This window comes from Ranitomeya variabilis, chromosome 2 (assembly GCF_051348905.1).
Source record: "Ranitomeya variabilis isolate aRanVar5 chromosome 2, aRanVar5.hap1, whole genome shotgun sequence".
Lineage (NCBI taxonomy): Eukaryota > Metazoa > Chordata > Amphibia > Anura > Dendrobatidae > Ranitomeya > Ranitomeya variabilis.
The window spans coordinates 909,333,342-909,354,591 of record NC_135233.1 but is presented as its reverse complement, the minus strand read 5'-3'; the positions used below and the strand labels follow the sequence as shown (position 1 = coordinate 909,354,591).

The 21,250-nt window shown below is 44.6% G+C and overlaps 1 protein-coding gene across 1 annotated transcript in view; it reads right to left on the bottom strand.

Moving 5' to 3' along the window:
* SLC7A14 (solute carrier family 7 member 14) overlaps positions 1–20,718 on the bottom strand; it is a 196,186-nt gene extending 175,468 nt beyond the window's left edge. Inside the window, exon 1 of the mRNA XM_077290551.1 lies at positions 20,558–20,718. The gene's annotated coding sequence lies outside the window, so the exon portion shown is untranslated. The remainder of the gene's footprint in view (positions 1–20,557) is intronic.
* Positions 20,719–21,250: the final 532 nt, after the last annotated feature.

The following is a 21,250-nucleotide window of genomic DNA, read 5'->3' as shown; positions in this document are numbered from 1 at the left end:
GGACCCCAAAAGTTGTTGTCCAATTTGTCCTGAGTATGCTGGTACCCCATATGTGGGGGTAAACCACTGTTTGGGCGCACGGCAGAGCTCGGAAGGGAAGGAGTGCCATTTTGGAATGCAGACTTTGATAGAATTGTCTGCGGGCGTTATGTTGCGTTTGCAGACCCCTAATGTACCTAAACAGTAGAAACCCCCAACAAGTGACCCCATTTTAGAAAATAGACCCCCCAAGGAACTTATCTAGATATGTGGTGAGAACTTTGAATGCCCAAGTGCTTCACAGAAGTTTATAATGCAGAGTAGTGAAAATAAAAAATATTTTTTTTCCCACAAAAAAGATTTTTTTAGCCCCCAAATTTTTATTTTCACAAGGGTAACAAGAGAAATTGGACCCCAAAAGTTGTTGTCCAATTTGTCCTGAGTATGCTGGTACCCCATATGTGGGGGTAAACCACTGTTTGGGCGCACGGCAGAGCTCGGAAGGGAAGGAGCGCCATTTTGGAATGCAGACTTTGATAGAATTGTCTGCGGGCGTTATGTTGCGTTTGCAGACCCCTAATGTACCTAAACAGTAGAAACCCCCACAAGTGACCAAATTTTGGAAACTAGACCCCCTAAGGAACTTATCTAGATATGTGGTGAGAACTTTGAAAGCTCAAGTGCTTCACAGAAATTTATAATGCAGAGTAGTGAAAATAAAAAAATATATTTTTTTCCAACAAAAAAGATTTTTAGCCCCCAAGTTTTTATTTTCACAAGGGTAACAGGAGAAATTGGACCCCAAAAGTTGTTGTCCAATTTATCCCGAGTACGCTGATGCCCCATATGTGGGGGTAAACCACTGTTTGGGCGCACGGCAGAGCTCAGAAGGGAGGGAGTACCATTTGACTTTTTTAGCGCAAAATTGGCTGTCATGTTTGGAGACCCCCTGATGTACCTAAACAGTGGAAACCCCCCAATTCTAACTCCAACCCTAACCCCAACACAGCCCTAACCCTAATCTCAACCCGATCCATAATCCTAATCACAACCCTAACGATAATCACAACCCTAACCCCAAAACAGCCCTAATCTCAACCCTAACCATAACCCTAATCAAAACCCTAAATCCAACACACCCCTAACCCTAATCCCAACCCTAACCCTAATCCCAACCCTAATCCCAAACGTAACACTAATCCCAACCCTAATCCAAACGCTAACCCTAATCCCAACTCTAACCCTAACTTTAGCCCCAACCCTAACTTTAGCCCCAACCCTAACCATAACTTTAGCCCCCGTCATCACAAAAAAAGTTCAATGTAACCTTTTTTTTGTACGTCGCGTCCGCCATTTCCGCGGATGCGTGGCCGTAACTCTGCCCCCTCCTCCCCAGGACATAGACTGGGCAGCGGATGCGTTGAAAAACTGCATCCGCTGCCCACGTTGTGCACAATTTTCACAACGTGCGTCGGTACATCGGGCCGACGCATTGCGACCGCCCCGTACCGACGCAAGTGTGAAAGAAGCCTAAGGCTACTTTCACACTAGCGTCGTACTCGGCCCATCGCAGTGTGTCGGGCCGACGTACCGACGCTAGCGTTGTAAGCGCCGCACAACGGGTGCAGCGGATGCTGTTTTTTCAACGCATCCGCTGCCCCATTGTGAGGTGCGGGGAGGCGGGGGCGGAGTTCCGGCCACGCATGCGCGGTCGGAAATGGCGGACACGTCGCACAAAAAAGTTACATGCAGTTTTTTTTGTGTCGACGGTCCGCCGAAGCACGACGCATCCGTCGCACAACGGATGCGACATGTGGCAATCCGTCGCAATGCGTCGCTAATGCAAGCCAATGGAGAAAAAACGCATCCTGCAAGCACTTTTGCAGGATGCGTTTTTTCTCCAACGACGCATTGCGACGGAAGCCAAAAAACGCTAGTGTGAAAGTAGCCTAACTCTAACCCTAGCCCTAACCCTAAATTTAGCCCCAACCCTAACCCTAACCCTAACTCTAACCCTAACTCTAACCCTAACCCTAACTCTAACCCTAACTCTAACCCTTACTCTAACCCTAACCCTAACCCTAACCCTAACTCTAACCCTAACTCTAACCCTAACTCTAACCCTAACTCTAACCCTAACCCTAACCCTAATTTTAGCCCCAACTTGTCTTCTCCTGCCGGCCGGCAGATGGCAGCAGATGGCGGGCGCACTGCGCATGCGCCCGCCATGATGAAAAAGCCGGCTGGCAGGAGAAGACAGAAGAGGACCCAGGGACCCCGGGTGAGTATGATAGGGTCCCCGAATCCCCCTATTTCTCTGTCCTCTGATGTGCGATCACATCAGAGGACAGAGAAATAACTGATCGCTTTTTTTTTTTTTTTTTGCGGTCGCCGGTAAACTGTTAATTACCGGCGATCGCAAAGCAGGGGTCGGTGCAAACCGACCCCGATCATGTTCTTTGGGGTCTCGGCTACCCCCGGCAGCCGAGACCCCAAAGAACATCCGGGTGCCGGGCGGCGGGCGCACTGCGCGTGCGCCCGCCATTTTTTCCCGGAAAAAAGATGGCGGCGCCCATGGGGAGACACGAGGAGCACCGGGGGAGGTAGGTAAGTATTGGGGGGCTATTGGGGGCCATCGGGGACCACATTTCTCTGTCCTCCGATGTGCGATCACATCGGAGGACAGAGAAATTAAACGGCAAATCGCGTTTTTTTTTTTTTGTTGCGACCGCCGGTAAACGGTTAATTACCGGCGATCGCAACTCGGGGGTCGGTAAAAACCCCCCGAATCATGTTCTCTGGGGTCTCGGCTACCCTCGGCAACCGAGACCCCAGAGAAAATCCGACTCTGGGGGGCGCTATTCACTTTTTCCACAGCGCCGTTAATTAACGGCGCTGTGGATTAAGTACCCTTAGCGGCCGCCGTTAAAAGGCGTATCGGCGGTCGTTAAGGGGTTTATATCTTTTACATTGTGGACACAGGTACATGCGTTTGCATGCGCTCGCCTGCGTTTGCTTACGCATGCATTTTTTCGCGGGGTGCGGCTACCACAACATGTTGCAATTTTTGAGGCGTCAAATTTCCAAATTTCCGCCGCCTTAAGCATGCAGATGCTTGCGGAAGGAGTGCGTAAAAAAAACCCGCATTACAATCTATGGGAACGCATTGGTACGCAAGAACATGCGTACGATTGCGTTTGCGTACGTATGTGTTTTTATGAGTAAACATGTCCAGGATCTAGTTTTAAGGCACCCCCCAAGGAAAGCTTTTAAAAGAGGGTGTGGGCACTGGAAGTCCATTTCTCTCCAGACTCTGGAAGCGATACAAGGCATTGCAGCATGTTTTTGGAAGACTCTATGAAAATGTGAGTATTCAAGCTATATGTCTGCCTGTCTGTTTTTCTACCTGCATCATTTCTGTCTCTCTTGCAGCATTCCTCATCATATCCTCCAGTGCAGAGCAGACCTCACAGAGTGGACAGGAGACTGAAGTGAGTACATTTGCTACTGATTGGTAAGTATTCACTGTCATTATTACACATGTGGAAAAATATTTATTTTTCTTTACAGAACCATTCCAGTGCAGATGAGCTGGAGCAGCAGACTCAGGCCCAAGTTCCGGTGGCAAGACGGCGTGTAAGTATTCTTGACTGTTTTTGGTTATTCTTGACTATTTTTGGCTACTCTTGAATGTTTTTGGTATACGTGTTTTAAATTACAACATTATTGTCTTTCTTTCATTTCTAGGTTCCACAATGGGAGGAAGAAGCCACTGACAATGACCTCCTCACCATACTTGTGCAGGAGCGAGTTGCGTCGTGGGACACCCAGGAGCAGCAACACTCGGACGCTGTGGTGATTCGGCTGTGGAATGAGGTGGCCCAAGCGCTGATGGATGACTGGGACAATGCCACGCCACGAGTCCAAAAGGAATTTCTTAAGTATTGCAATGTGGTCTGATACGGCAGTGAACCTGAAGGCCAGGATCACACCACCGTGTGTGATGCGATAAACTCCTGCGAGTTTTCGCATCACACACGGTTGTGTGATCCTAGCCTAAAGTGCATTGTTTAACAATTTTTTGTTCCCCCTTCACAGTTAACAAAGTCAAAACCCGTTGGCGTTCGATGATGGATCGCTTCAAAAAGGACCTGAGACAGGAGATCCAAGTTCGCAGTAGCGCTGCAGCAAGGATAGGGAAATATCACCGGCTGCTGGCTTTCCTAAGCCCTGTCCTTGGTCAGAGAACATAAGTATTTGTGTGTTGTATTTCATTGTGTTGTATTCCCTAACCTGAATTTTTCTATTCCACAGGAGTTGGCGCTTCTACAAATGTTATTTTTTGGTAGTAATGTTTTACTTTTCTTTTCACAGAACCTGGAACAGCACCATTGAACCTGGATCATCCTCTGGACGGTCCCTCATTGAACAGCCATGGACCAGTCCCAGCCATCCACCAGCGATGCAGCAAGTGGGCCGGCGTCACAGGCTGGAGAACAGGCAGCTGGTCCTTCAGGTGTTCCCCTGTCCCAGTCCTCTGCCTCTTTTTTGGGGGGGGTCTTTCAGCCAGCGGCAGAAGGCCTCGGACAGGTCACTCATGCCTGAGTTTATTCACTTGAGCTTGGTCTTCCAGAATGGCCTGAAGGCGCTGGGAGATAGACTGGAAAGTGGTCTAACCCATATTAACACACTTTTCCAGGATCTCAACCAACACCTTGACTGTCTGGAAGCCGACCTCCAGAGACCGGCACACCATTTTTATTTTTTTTTTTAATAAGATACAGAGGGGCATTTCGGAACACCTTACGCCTGAACTCCAGCTCAATGTCATGCAGGCCTGTAATGCTGCTTACATTCAGGCTATTCAGCAGACTTGGTACTTACAGCAGTTACAAGTGGTATTTAGGCTTTGCTACCAATTACACACTTTACCTCAATACCGAGTTCTGCGGCATACCACTGTATGGCCAACACCATGCCCAGTCCTGCCGCACCCCACTACACCGCCACCACCATGCCAGGTGCTGCTGAAATCCACTCCACCACCATGCTGAGTCCTGCTCCTGCATGGCCGTCCACCGCCACCACCATGGCGGTTCAGAAAACAGCACGTCTGTCCACTGCCACTACCATGGCTGTTTAGCAAACTGCATGTCCGTCAACCACCACCACCATGGCGGTTCAGCAATCTGCACAACCTGTTGTGAAATTGGATTCTGGGCTCCCCCGGTGGCCACTGGTGGAATTGAACTTGTGTGCATCATCCTCTCTGTTCACCTGTTCCCATCAGGATGTGGGAGTCTCTATATAACCTTGCTCCTCTGTCAGTTTCATGCCGGTCAACAATGTAATCAGAAGCCTTTCTTTGCATGTTCCTGCTACTAGACAACTCCCAGCTAAGTTGGACTTTCGTCCTTGTTTGTTTTTGCATTTTGTTCCAGTTCACAGCTGCTGTTTCGTTACTGTGTCTGGAAAGCTCTTGTGATCTGAAATTGCCACTCTGGTGTTATGAGTTAATACTAGAGTCTTAAAGTAATTTCTGGATGGTGTTTTGATAGGGTTTTCAGCTGACCATGAAAGTGCCCTTTCTGTCTTCCTGCTATCTAGTAAGCGGACCTCGATTTTGCTAAACCTATTTTCATACTACGTTTGTCATTTCATCTAAAATCACCGCCAATATATGTGAGGGCCTCTGTCTGCCTTTTGGGGAAATTTCTCTAGAGGTGAGCCAGGACTGTATTTTCCTCTGCTAGGATTAGTTAGTCCTCCGGCTGGCGCTGGGCGTCTAGGGATAAAACGTAGGCACGCTACCCGGCCACTGTTAATTGTGCGGCAGGTTTAGTTCATGGTCAGTTTAGATTCCATCTTCCAAGAGCTAGTTCTTATATATGCTGGGCTATGTTCTCTCGCCATTGAGAATCATGACAACAACCGTCCCGATCCACCACCATGCTGGTTCCAGATCCCACCACTTCCACCCTCCCAAGAAGATGAAGAAGCCACGAGCCTACTCATGGCAAACCGAAAAAGATGAAATGGGCAACAAGAACTGTCTTACTACCTATACCCTCACTTCCCAATGTGGCTGTGTTGTCCAGTTTGTCTCTCCCTTCCAATGTGTCTCTCCTGTCTCATGCTTCCACTCCTAATGTGTCTACTTCCATCCTTGAGCTCCCAGACCCCACAAATTTAGTAGGCCCTTCACCTGGAACCCCTTCATCGTCCACACCTAGCCAATCCTCCCAGCTCCACACCCCCCAGGTCCATAACATTTCCCCTTCATTGTCTCATAAAAAATATTTTTTTTTTGTTTGTGTTGTTAAATAAATTTGTGTTGTTTTTCCCCTATCACTGTTTATTCTTTGTCTCTTTCATCGCCGGCAACACACACGTCGCCGTCTACACACACTGTGTTTTTGCTACCTCATAGCTCCATGACACACAATCTGCTGCCCCTCTTGTTAATTTGCTTTACACTGCAGCTTTGTTTCTTGAGTCTGTCATGGAGCTATGAGGTGGCAAAAACACAAAGAAGACTAAAAATCCTCCAAAAAAAAAAAATTAATGCAACACAAAGGGTCAGGGGTCAGCAATACTCACCTGCCCAGATGTCAGCACTAGTGCACTCAGGATGCTGGGTTTTCTGCATCCTGAGTGCACTTGTTCTGACACATGGGCAGGTGAGTAAAGATATGAGGCGGATTAGCTCTATCATCTCTTCAGTCTGCATTAATCTATTGGACTATAGTAATGCTGACTGAAGAGACGATGAAGCTAATCCAACGTCACCTACCATAGCACTGACCTCAGAGAGAAGAGGTGTAGTGTAAAGCATGGGTGACATAACCCAATTTGGTTATAATCCACTCCCTGTCTCATGTAATCTGCATTAAACAGGGAGTGGATTCTATAACGACTGTAGTTGTGAACCGATGATCACCTTATTAAACTGTAAAAAAAAAAGTATTGTAATGTAGAGGGCACTTGGAAAAGGTTTTTCACTAGAGGTGTTTTATTTTCAGCAAACATTAAAGGTACATTTTAACATTCCAGGTACATAACATTACATAACATTACAAGAACATTTTACTAAACCATTTCATCTTGCCATGACATATGGCCAATCTCTGAGACAAAGTAGGCCGCAAATGTAACCCTCATTTGGGCAATTTCAATTGTTGTCCTCAGAGGGTGATGATGGTAATCTAGAAATGGGTTAATAACAGGTTCATAAAGTTCAATGTTGGGTCGCTCTTTAGCCATTATGTAGTTGTGCAGAACCACCCACGCCTTGACCACCTCATCGACTGTCTCAATTTTGAGATTAATAGCTGTCCCTAAAATGTGCCATTTCGAGACAAGCATACCAAAGGCACACTCAACAGTTCTTCGTGCCCCGGTCAGTCGGTAATTAAAAATCCTTTTTGTGTGGTTCAAGTCCCGACTGGAGTATGGTTTAATGAGGATTCCACACATCTGAAAGGCCTCATCCCCAACCACAACAAATGGCATTGGCGGGCCTTCAGTGTTGGGAAGAGGTTGTGGCAGGGGGAAATTAAAATGATTCCCATACAACCGTTGGCCCATGTCCGAGTTTTGAATGTCTGGGAGTCATTACCACTGCCAAAAGATCCAATGTCCACGGCGAAAAACCTACAGTCCGCAGCTGCAATTGACATGAGCACTATGGAAAAATAATTTTTAGAATTAAAAAACTCGGATCCAGTTCCAGCCGGTTTGGTAATCCGGATATGTTTTCCATCCACTGCTCCCAAACAGTTGGGGAAATTACAAACTTCAAAAAGTTTTCAGCAGTTTCCTGCCAGATTTCCCTGGTGGGTAGGGGGATAAATTCCTCACGGAGAACATCCCACAAAGACCGGCAGGTGTCTGCAACAATCCCAGATAGTGTTGAAATTCCAATCCGGAACTGGAAATGGAGCGATGATAGGCTCTCTCTGGTAGCCAGGAATCTGCCGAACAGAGAAAGAAAAAAAAAATTCAGAGCAATAATATATTTATGACAGGGGTTTTGCAAAGCAGAGAAAGATTTAAAAAAAAGGACAAGGACATGGCTTTTAGAACAATAATATTTAGGACAGTTTTTCTGCAAAACAAAAAAAGGAAAAAAAATAAAGTACATTGCAGAACAAAAATAATTATGACAGGCGTTTATTTTTAAATATTACGTACCTTAGTGTCACCAGCAGACATGCCTCAGCAGGAATCGCTTTACGGAGCTGGGTGTCCTGCCTGTTGATGGCTCCTTGTACACGAAGCAGCAAATCCATGAAGCTATCTTGAGACATCCTCGTGTACTCAAAATATTTCTCCGGGTTTTCACGGAGTTCACTGTATAAGGAGTGGTAGGCTCCACGGCTCTGTCGGAGTTCAACAATCGGGTGCTGCCAAAATGTGCCGACGCCGTCTTCTCTTTCTCTTTTCGGTTCTTGCTCACAAGCAAATGCAAAGGCAAGAAACAAGTTGACATCCAAATCCAGATTCCGATAGAAACTCTCCATGCGAAGATCCATCTTGATGCTGGATACCGGAGCAAAATCTGAGGACTTCATCTGTACAAGGGTCTATATACAGAAATTCCATGAGACACGCTCATTTGGCGTGGCTTGTGTCAAGGAAATTCTCCTGGAAAATCTTTTTCCTATCGAACGCATGCGCATAAAAACCGCAAACGCATGAAAAATCGCATGCAAATGCAGCGTTTTTTTTCCATCATGCGTAAGCTGATGTGGATAAAAAATGCTGCGTTATCATGCATTTGTGCATGCGTTTGCGGACAAGATGCTGCGGACTCAACCGCAAATGTGAAACTAGCCTTAGCTGACCGTCCTGGCATAGAAAGCCCTTTTCTTATTTAGTTCTCATTCAGATCCATTAGCACAGGACAGGCAGGATGGCTACTAATGACATCAGACAGGTGTCAACACTGTGTGCTCCTGAGTGATGCCATTAGGAACCATCCAGGAGTCCTGTGCTTGTGGCACACAAGGCTCAGAGGAGCAGCTAAGGGCAATAATTTAGTTAATTCCCCATACAAATAATGTGGCAGTACCCTGGACAGCGCCCTTGCAGATGTTAGAGCCAGAGATAAAAGGATCGCCGGTTCAGGATGGCTGTTTCCCTACCCTACACCATCATCCATCATTGTCTACTCCTTAGGCTACTTTCACACTAGCGTTTTTGGCTGTACATCGCAATGCGTCGTTTAGGAGAAAAAATGCATCCTGCAAAGTTGTCTGCAGGATGCGTTTTTTCCCCATAGACTAACATTAGCGACGGTTGTGTCGTGTTTTGGCGGACCATCGGCACAAATAAGTTACATGTAACTTTTCTTGCGCGTCGAGTCCTCCATTTTTGACCGCACATGCGTGGCCGAAACTCTGCCCCCTCCTCCCCGGACCTTAGAATGGGGCAGCGGAAGCGTCGTAAGACTGCTTCCGCTGCCCACGTCGGGCATTATTTTCACAACGCGCGTCGGCACGTCGGGCCGACGCTAGTGTGAAAGCAGCCTGATTCAACACACTTCCTATCCCCTATGCCCGTGTCATCTGCTTCTCCTCCATATCTACTGATGACCCCATCTCTTACCACCATCATTAATTTATCATTAAACCCAAGAATAACCATTATTTTGTTTTTATCCTGACCAATAGGGGAACAAGTGAATTCTCCGGAGGGTCCCTATGCAGAAGTAAGTCACCCCCCAATATGAGCAGAAGTTGGCCCAACACATTTGATTTACCATGTATAGACATGGTAAAGTAGACTTCTAAAAGTAGAATCTCATCATTCAACAAACTATCTAACTTACTATTATAATCTTAGGTAAATGTAATATTTGCATGTAGCTAAGGGCCCCCAGAATCAATGTTACTGGTGGGCCCTGGCTACCCCAGTTCAACACTGTATGGGAAGAGGTATGCAGAAGCTTGCTCTTTGGCCTAGACTTTCTAATTAGGACCTTCCATTTATTTATTGCTGTGTGAGCATTAGTTCCTCACTGTTTATTTAAAACATCTCCTGATCAATATCACATATTTCATTATGTGATATGAAAGGCAAAGAAAAGTTCACAACTTGAGGCCATGTGGAATTTACTAGCAGTGGAAACAGCACGGCTACTAAAGAAGAATCTCAAATTACAGTCCAAGATCAGAACAGATGATGGAGAACATAGAACTGCTGAGTACGAGTCGTCTCAAGAAAAAAAGTAGTGAACAAAATTTGATAGAATATGTAGATAGATAGATAGATAGATAGATAGATAGATAGATAACAGATAGATAGAAAAAAAATGGAACAGCACACTCAATTTCAAGAGGGTGCACAGGCCTCCCAGCAACTAATCCATATACTTGCCAAATATATAAAGATAAATAATGGGAAACAGCACTCTAAAATTTAGCAAAAAGTAAAGGTAGACTTTATTAGGTCCACATGGCGTGCTGCTTCCCATATTTTATCTATAGATAGACACCGATAGATAGATAATAGAAAGATAGATAGATAGATAGATAGATAGATAGATAGATAGATAGATAAAAGATAGATAGAAAATAGAAATAGATGATAGAGAATAGATAGATAGACAGACAGACAGACAGACAGACAGACAGATAGATAGATAGATAGATAGATAGATAGATAGATAGATAGATGAGAGACAGAACAATAGCTATTTGTTAATGAAATCTCAAAGACTGTAAGTGAAGGATTGTTTTATCTGATGTGAGATGAGGAGTTAGTAGCAGGCTACAGTGCTATCCTGTTCTTGTTTCCTGGTCACTTGGGATGAGCTGCTGCTCACAGATAGGGAAAGTGTGAGTAAAGAGTCTGAAAGGGGTGAAACTTAAACAGAAGAGTGACACTTTTTTTTTCAAATTGAAATGGTTAAAGTAATAATAATAATAATGTGCACCACTCCTATTTTTTTTCAATTAGTATGATAACCTCTTCAAGTCATTATTTTTTTCCTTTTTTTGAGTCGCATTTTATTTGAAAATTAAAATAAAATAGTTATCTAAACCAGAATATCTTCCTCTGCTTTCCTGTATCAAGCGGTATGTAGTACAGGGCCCAATTGATTTTGATGGGGTCATCTGCTTCGCTTTTATTGTTTACTAGATGGTGGCCCGATTCTAAAGCATCGGGTATTCTAGAATATGTATGTAGCTTGTATATGAAGATTTGAGAATAATGCAATGAATACACAGGATTCGGCCGGTCGGCCGTGGCCAATTAGCGAAGCATGGCTCAAATTCCGCGCCAATTCTCGGCCGGACTGCGCCTGCTGCTGATTGGCCGCGACCAATCAGTAAAGCCATGGCCAGCTGCAGGTTTTTGAGGGCCCCGGGCGAAAGAGTCTCACAGCCCTCGTAGCATATAATACAGCCCACATAGTATATAGCACATCCATGTAGTATATAGCACAGCCACGTAGTATATAGCACAGGCACATAGTATATAGCACAGCCCACGCAGTATATAACACAGCCATGTATTATATAGCACAGCCACATAGTATATAACACAACCACGTAGTATATAGCACAGCCACGTAGTATATAGCACAGGCACGTAGTATATAACACAACCCACGTAGTATATAGCACAGCCCACATAGTATATAGCACAGCCCACACAGTATATAACACAGTCCATGTAGTATATAGCACAGCCACGTAGTATATTGCACAGCCACGTAGTATATAGCACAGCCCACATAGCGTAGAGCACAGCAACATAGTATATAACACAGCCACGTAGTATATAACACAGCCACGTAGTATATAACACAGCTATGTAGTATATAGCAGCCATGTAGTGTATATATAGCACAGCCACGTAGTATATAGTACAGGCACATAGTACATAGCACAGTCCACACAGTATATAACACAGCCACGTAGTATATAGCACAGCCACGTAGTATATAGCACAGCCACGTAGCATATAGCACAGGCACGTAGCATATAGCACAGCCCACGCAGTATATAACACAGCCACGTAGTATATAGCACAGCCACGTAGTATATAACACAGCTCACGTAGTATATAGCACAGCCCACTTAGTATATAGCACAGCCCACGCAGTATATAACACAGCCCACGCAGTATATAACACAGCCCACGTAGTATATAGCACAGCCCACGTAGTATACAGCACAGCCCATGCAGTATATAGCACAGCCACGTACTATATTGCACAGCCACGTAGTATATAGCACAGCCCACGTAGTGTAGTGCACAGAGACATAGTATATAACACAGCCCACACAGTATATAACACAGCCCACGCAGTATATAACACAGCCCATGTAGTATATAGCAATGTGTACACCATATTCCTGTTAAAAAAAGAATTAAAATAAAAAATAGTTATATACTCACCTTCCGGTGGCCCCCAAATCCAGCCCAGGCCTTTAGCGATGCTCCTCGCGACGCTCCGTTCCCAGTAATGCCTTGCGGCAATAACACGTGATGATGTAGCGGTCTCGCGAGACCGCTACGTCATCACGGGTCATTGCCGCAATGCATTCTTGGGACCGGAGCATCGCGAGGAGCATCGCTAAAGGCCTGGGCTGTTAACGGACTGCTAAAACGCTATGTGGGCGCTGACTGGAGGGGAGTATGGAGGGGGCACTGACTAGAGGGGAGTAAGCAGGGGACAATTTGCGGCTGGACTGTGCCTGTCGCTGATTGGTCGCGCTCAGCCGGCCGCGACCAATCAGCGACGCGGTATTTCCGTGACAGACAAACAGACGGAAGCGGACCTTACACGATTGTATAGATAGATTTTTAGACGGAAAAAAAATGAATCCACAAGCAGAACTTTTTTTTTTATTTAAAAATAAACAACAAACATAAAGCAGATGGACTCCATAAAATAAAAATCAATGGGGCCCCTCTGCCCTCTGCTTCCGTTTGACCCAGGAATGAACAGGAAACTAATTCCATTTATCTGTTCTGCTTGTCTGTTGTAAACGGATTAGACAAGCGGAAATATTATACAGACTTATGAACACAGCCTAAGAGAAGTACTGTATGTAGAGGGAGCAACTTTGTAATATATTTAATGGCTGGGGTTACACTTGCGAGTTCAATACGAGAAACCCGCGCGACTCTCTCGCATCAAGTACGGCACTGCCGCCGGCACTCGGGACCAGAGCATGCGGCAGTATGTATTTCTATGCAGCCGCACGCTCCGGTCCTGAGTGCCATCAGCCGTCCTGGGACTTGATGCGAGAGACTCGCGCGGGTTTCTCACATTGAAGTGTGATCCCAGCCAATCAGGGAAATCTGCTTCTTTCTCCTCCAGGACTGATCGTTCATTCTCAATCTTCTCAATTTACAGGTAAAATCTGTGTTTGGTGAAGACAGATTTTCCCAGACTTTCTGCCTCTAGCTCCTCCCCAGCAATCTTCACACAGAATCTTCAGTAGACCTCTGGTTATCATGCCGATGCATCGCTGACCCCCCGATCACGTGACGGGGTCAGCGCTGCGCGCTGCATTTAACTAGTTAATAGCGGTGGGTGGATCGGGATTCCACCCGCCGCTATTGCGGGCACATGTCAGCTGCACAAAACAGCTGTCATGTCCCGGCTTTGATGCGGGCTCACCGCCAGAGCCCGCATCAAAGCAGGGGTTCTGTCCTTGGACGTACTATTCCGTCCGAGGACAGAAAGGGGTTAAACCTTGTATTGTTCCCCCATAATTGTAAAGAGTGAAAAAAGTGGAGTACTCCAAGAACATTGATACAAAAGAGCAAATGGAGTACCCATAAACCACAAGGAATGGAATAAAAGATAAAAGAATGTTTTTATTTAGAAAATAAAACATAATATACCAAGTATCAAACAATTAATTTATGAGGCAAAGGAGGAGCACATAGATGGGATCAACCAGAGAGTGATATTATCTATGGGGTAGAGAGACACCATATGAGGTGAAGTACCATAAAGTGCTAAGTGCTGTATGAATCTCAACCACAAAGTGTGGAAAAAACAGGTGGAGAAACAGATGGAGTAACTCCACATACCTAGGGGTGAATGTGAATAAAAGTAAAAGATATTAATAATTAATATGCCAGCAAATAGTAAATATTGGCCAATAGTTTTGAGTATAAATACACTATCCTAGATTCCCACAATTGGTAATACTATGTCTTAAATGGAGTCTAACACTTACCCATGTCATGATAAAACTAGGAGTCCCCACACTGCCCCGACGTGCGTTTCGCTGTGGCTTTCTCAAGGGGGGTGCTAGAATCTTTATAGTAGCCACTGCCATCTCCTAGCTCAGAAATGTAACAATTTGACTTCACTGAATATATACATTGAAAAGTTTGAGAATGAATGATCAGTCCCAGGGGAGAAAGAGGCAGATTACTCTGATAAGATACAGCTCTGGCAAAAATGAAGAGACCACTGCAAAATGTTCCACTTGTCTGATTTTTCTCTTTATAGGTATATTTTTGAGTAAAATGTATTTTTTTTCTTTTATTCTATAAACTATTGACAACATGTCTCCTAATTTCCAAGCAATAATTTTTTTATTTTTTTTTCTGAAAAGGAAAAACGGTCAAAATTACAAAAATAACCAGTGCTTTCAGACCTCAAATAATGCAAAGAAAACAAGTTTATAATCATTTAGAAACAGCAATACTAATGTTTTAACTCAGAAAAAGTTCAGAAATCAATATTTTGTGGAATAACCATGATTTTTAATCACAGCTTTCATGCGTCTTGGCATGCTTTCCACCAGTCTTTCACACTGCTCCTGGTGCAAATATGTAAGCAGTTCTTCCTTGTTTGATGGCTTGTGACTATCCATCATCCTCTTGATTACATTCCAGATGTTTTCAATGGGGTTCAGGTCTGGAAATTGTGCTGCCCATGACATGGTTTTGATGTGGTGGTCACTTAATTTTTGCCGGGACTGTACATTACAAAGCTACTTATTTTTAAGTGTACTATTAATTTCTGAAATACATACAGTTATATGAAAAAGTTTGGGCACCCCTATTAATCTTAAGCTTAATGTCTTATAAAAATTGCTTTTTTTGCAACAGCTATTTCAGTTTCATATATCTAATAACTGTTGGACACAGTAATGTTTCTGCCTTGAAATGAGGTTTATTGTACTAACAGAAAATGTACAAACTGCATTCAAACAAAATTTGACAGGTGCATAAGTATGGGCACCTCACCAGAAAAGTGACATTAATATTTAGTAGATCCTCCTTTTGCAAAAATAACAGCCTCTAGTCGCTTCCTGTAGCTTTTAATGAGTTCCTGGATCCTGGATGAAGGTATTTTTGACCATTCCTCTCTACAAAACAATTCCAGTTCAGTTAAGTTTGATGGTCGCCGAGCATGGACAGCCCTCTTCAAATGATCCCACAGATGTTCAATGATATTCAGGTCTGGGGACTGGGATGGCCATTCCAGAACAGTGTAATTGTTCCTCTGCATGAATGCCTGAGTAGATTTGGAGCGGTGTTTTGGATCATTGTCTTGCTGAAAGATCCATCCCCTGTGTAACTTCAACTTTGTCACTGATTCATGAACATTATTGTCAAGAATCTGCTGATACTGAGAGGAATCCATGTGTCCCTCAACTTTAGCAAGATTCCCGGTGTCGGCATTGGCCACACAGCCCCAAACCATGATGGAACCTCCACCAAATTTTACTGTGGGTAGCAAGTGTTTTGGCTTCTCTAAATGTGCTTTTGCATACCTCAGCCGACTCTGTTTGTGGCGTGCTTGCAGAAACGGCTTCTTTCGCATCACTCTCCCATACAGCTTCTCCTTGTGCAAAGTGCGCTGTATAGTTGACCGATGCACAGTGACACTATCTGCAGCAAGTTGATGCTGCAGCTCTCTGGAGGTGGTCTGAGGATTGTCCTTGACTGATCTCACCATTCTTCTTCTCTGCCTTTCTGATGTTTTTCTTGGCCTGCCACTTCTGGCCTTAACAAGAACTGTACCTGTGTTCTTCCATTTCCTTACTATGTTCCTCACAGTGGAAATTGACAGGTTAAATCTCTGAGACAGCTTTTTGTATCCTTCCCCTGAACTATGTTGAATAATCTTTGTTTTCAGATAATTTGACAGTTGTTTTGAGGAGCCCATGATGCCACTCTTCAGAGGAGATTCAAACAGGAGAACAACTTGCAAGTGGCCACTTTAAGTAGCTTTTCTCATGATTGCATACACCTGGCTATGAAGTTCAAAGCTCAATGAGATTACAAAACCAAAAAAAGTGCTTTAGTAAGTCAGTAAAAAGTAGGTAGGAGTATTTAAAACAAGAAAATGATAAGGGTGCCCATACTTATGCACCTGTCAAATTTTGTTTGAATGCAGATTGCACATTTTCTGTTAGTACAATAAACCTCATTTCAAGGCAGAAACATTACTGTGTCCAACAGTTATTAGATATATGAAACTGAAATAGCTGTTGCAAAAAAAGCAATTTTTATAAAACATTAAGCTTAAGATTAATAGGGGTGCCCAAACTTTTTCATATAACTGTAAATGATGGTAACTCTTTAAGATTTAATTAATAATGATTAATAATTCACTAACGATGATAAATAAAAACTTGCAATGACTACACTTCAGTAGCAGAAATTGTGTTCTCAGATCTTCATGTATGCTAAATATTTTCTTTGTAAAGTATGCAAAATACTGTTTTACATATTCAGTCACTCAATGGTGTGAAAATATAACTTACAATATACACTTTTGTATTCCAATGTACACAAGTATGCAATCTGTTCAAAATCCCCAGCAAATTCTAATAATTGAATCGTCTGCATTATCAAAGTGTGTGAAGGAACCCTTAATAAGATTTTTCTAGTTTCTATGGATTCAGGGACGTGAGAAAGTGTTCCATGTGGCTCATGCAATGTCTCTTCGCTCCTATGGTTTCTATCAGCAGGATTCGTACATAATACAACAATATTCTTGCTGTCAAAATGATGGAAACCTTGACGGAACCTTGACAAGCCTGAATATACAGTAACACAACTGATTGGTCATGACACCAGTGCAAACCAACCTGGAATAAAAAGTTTGGCAACATTTTCCTCTATATTATACTCAGACTGTCCCTCTCCAAGTGGTGAGTCATGCTGCAGCCTTTCTCATTCATTCATTCACAAATCCATTAAGCAATGAAATGAGAAACTTCTAGACAGAAAAGTCAGTGCAAAAAATATAGCTGCCGAGCTCAGAAAAGAGGACGTGAATATTTCATAAAGTTAACATATGTGATTACTGATAGGAAGTATAGAAACATAGAAGCCTGGGGGCAAAAAAGCACAAGGTTCACTTAGTCTTATATTATTTCCTTTTTTATTTCCAACTTTAGAACAGATATTCAAAATGAACAAATAGATGTGCAGGACCCTGACACAACTGTCAATTCAGGAGTCCATGGCCCCAGATGGGAGCCCTGAAAACCTCCTCCTACCTGCCTGTTACGCTGTGACGGTCTTTAGTAAGGAAGGAGGGCCTCAACACTTGTCCCTGGAACTGGGAGCACTAACCAACAATAGAGAGGAGGATAGGGACAGGGAGGAATAAACTAAATGGGAACAGGAACCGGAAGATAAACACACACATACTACAGCAAAACACACTACAACAACTCTACTCCAACCACTTAGTTTTAGTATACAGCACAGAAAGACAAATATTTCACCAGCAGGAAGAAGAAGGTCAGACGAGCTTTAAAGGAAGAGGTAATGACCAGATCAGAAGCAGCTGAAATAGAGTTGCGTGTTTCTGACCAGAATAGAAAGGGTTGTTAACTTCTTCAGCGCTAGAGGAAACTAAATCCATTTAATGTGGGACACAAATCATACCATTTCTAAAGAAGATCTGCGATTCATTACTCAACATGACCGTCTCACTCCAGGACTTCCAGAAGGTCGTGACACCCTCATGACACTGCCAGCATCACCTGACCCTCTTAGTTGGCCTGGAGAGATGTCATGTTTGCGTCATGCCACAACTACACTGTGCTAGGCCTACAAATTGGAAAAGGTGTCAGGGATGCTGGCAGATAGGAGGAGGTTTACAGGGCTCTCAGCCGCAGCTATGGAGGACTGATGTGACCGCTGGACTAAGGCTTTGAGTATCATTTTGCTCACCTTCATTGGTATGTTTTTCCAAGCCAGGTTTAAATTCACTTGCTGTTGATTTTTCCACTACATCTGCTAGAAGTTTGTTCCAAGTATTTATTAGTCTTTCAGTAACATAACTTATAGAGCAAGGTGAGAGGTGCACTTCAATAAGGATGTCAAAATTATCGAGAGATGATTACATTGAAGAAGTCTATCAATTTCAGAAAAATAGAAGCTTACATTGTGATTATATCCCTTTAGCACGGCTCACAGATTTCTATATCTTGAAAACCTGCAAAACATGCAGAACTGTTCCCCTGTGTTCGGAGTAGTCAAAGCTCTCAATAATAGCATTGTGTCATAAACGTCTTTTGTTGGACTACCCCGTAAACCTACAAGTTATCCCCCAACCACTCTGTATTTTCAACATTAGTGTAGTAAATCAGTGAGAATTTAGCACCAAATTACAGCCTCACTGATATTGGCCTACGACATTTGAATAGAAAAATGCTATATTTAATGGAGGTTAATAAGAAGTGTGAAAGTTAGGCCACGTTCACACATTCAGTATTTGGTCAGTACTATACATTAGTGTTTGTAAGCCAAAACCAGGAGTGGAACAATCAGAGAAAAAGTATAATAGAAACATATGCTCCACTTCTGCATTTATCACCCACTCCTGGTTTTGGCTACAAATACTGAGGTAAAATACTGACCAAATACCGAATATGTGAACGTGGCCTAAGCATGGGAAACATATACCAAAGCTTTCTGGATGAGTAACTGAATGCCAAGGCCCCCTGGTCCCAGACATTAGTGGCTTTTAATTATTCCGCAATTCTTTCCACTAGAATAGCACATGTCTGGGTAACCTGCTAGACTGATGAATGTGTCCATAACAGCATGATATCCAAAATGACTTTATGTCCCATGAAACTAATGAATATTAATCACAGAAGTGCTGATTACTAGTGAGCCTTATATGTGTACGAATGCGAGCCAAGCCAACCGACATGGCACCAGTTCTCGAGGACAGATAAACTCATCACATCAAACTGAGATCATTTCTGTCACACAACGAACAGGAAGCATTTCATTAAAAGATTTCTGATAGAGAAAAAAAGTCACAGAAGCCACAGAAGCTTTCTTTTCTGATGAAATGGGCATTCGTCCCGCCGCAGATACAGACATACTCAACAAAACATTTGGCTCCTTGGTCAGGAAGTGCTGGAAAGTCAGGACCTCGGAGAGCTCCAGAAAACACCCTGAAATCCTGGAAGTACAGGCTGCTGATGAAATCCCAACCCTCCCCTGATATAAGTGTGTTGGGAAACCATAGAATCCTACAAGTCGTTCTCATGTCAGACGAAATTAACCCCCTCCGGCAGAAAGCACTTTGCCTGTCATTTACGTCTAGAGCTTAATAACCACTTCTACGCCACATGGGGAAAGGTCTATTCAGTAAAAAGAAAAAAAAAATGGAACCGGAGTCAGGAAATAATCACTTAATCCTGGTTTGGATCTAGTGGGCTATAGGGCAATTACCCAAGTGTGTAAATGTAGTGATTAGTGGCACAGAAGGGCACATGCTGGGGAGCGTCTCCGGGCACCTGCTACTTGGCATAGAAGAAATCTGACCATCCGAGTGGCAAAACCAATGGCTTCGACCAACTGTAACATTAATATTTCCTCTGTGCCAATATAATCATTTATATGATAGTGATGAATTATAAATTGACCGTATGATTGATCTTGACAACACTCCCATGTAGGCATGATCTCATGCATTTATCTGTCGGGGGGGTGAGCAACCTGTGGCACGCCAGCTACAACTCCCAGCATGCGGCCTGTCATTCTCAGGGCTCGCTGGGAGTTGTAGTTCCGGGCTCGCTGGAGTGCTGCAGGATCTATCTATAGAGTAGGAATATGTCATCTCTAGAAGACTGCTCTCCATTTATAGAATATAGGTCACTGTTATTAAAGTCTTTGCCTGCAGACCACTGAGATTAACATTTCCATGTCCCAGAATGACATCACAGTTGTCCCCTCACCCCAGCTCTGGATCACCGCTGCAGATGCACGGAGACATCGATCCTCCCAGTGTGGCTTTCTGCTGGTGGCCGTCTGACCCCGGGTAGCTTACACTTTCCTTTCACAGGCCATATGTGGGGGAGGGGAGAAGTAGCTTGGGACTTGCAGAACTGTAAGTAGACGGCACATACTGTAAGCAAACGCCCTACAGTCCTTATTATGACGGATCCTGGATGCACAGACATGGCACAGCCTCATACAGGAGTAGCTGCCACACTGCAGGCAGCAGTGCCGGGAAAGCAGAGGCTCAATGATGGGCTGCAGGGAGAACAGTGCATTCCCCATCCACTCACCGGAGCAGGGCATCAGCAGGCAGCGCCGGGCATCAGCAGGCAGCGCCGGGCATCAGCAGGCAGCGCCGGGCATCAGCAGGCAGCGCCGGGCATCAGCAGGCAGCGCCGGGCTCCATCGCTCTCCTCCAGTCTGGGGATGAGGCAGCAGAGGAGCGGGCGGAGCCAGCAGCACGTACAGGAGGCTCCTGAATCATTCACACTCAACCTGCACCACGTGACCAACCCCACATGCATAATGCATCAGTACAGAGACTGAGGGCAGGCATGTCTGCTGCTCCATGTGTCTGTGTGGCACTGCTGCGTGCTCTATCCACCATCCGTCTGTGTGGCACTGCTGCGTGCTCTATCCACCATCCGTCTGTGTGGCACTGCTGCGTGCTGTATCTACCACCCGTGTGTGTGGCACTGCTGCACGCTCTATCCACCACCTGTGTGTGTGGCACTGCTGCGTGCTCTATCCACCATCCGTCTGTGTGGCACTGCTGCGTGCTCTATCCTCCACCCGTGTGTGTGGCACTGCTGCACGCTCTATCCACCACCCGTGTGTGTGGCACTGCTGCGTGCTCTATCCACCATCCGTCTGTGTGGCACTGCTGCGTGCTGTATCTACCACCCGTGTGTGTGGCACTGCTGCACGCTCTATCCACCACCTGTGTGTGTGGCACTGCTGCGTGCTCTATCCACCATCCGTCTGTGTGGCACTGCTGCGTGCTGTATCTACCACCCGTGTGTGT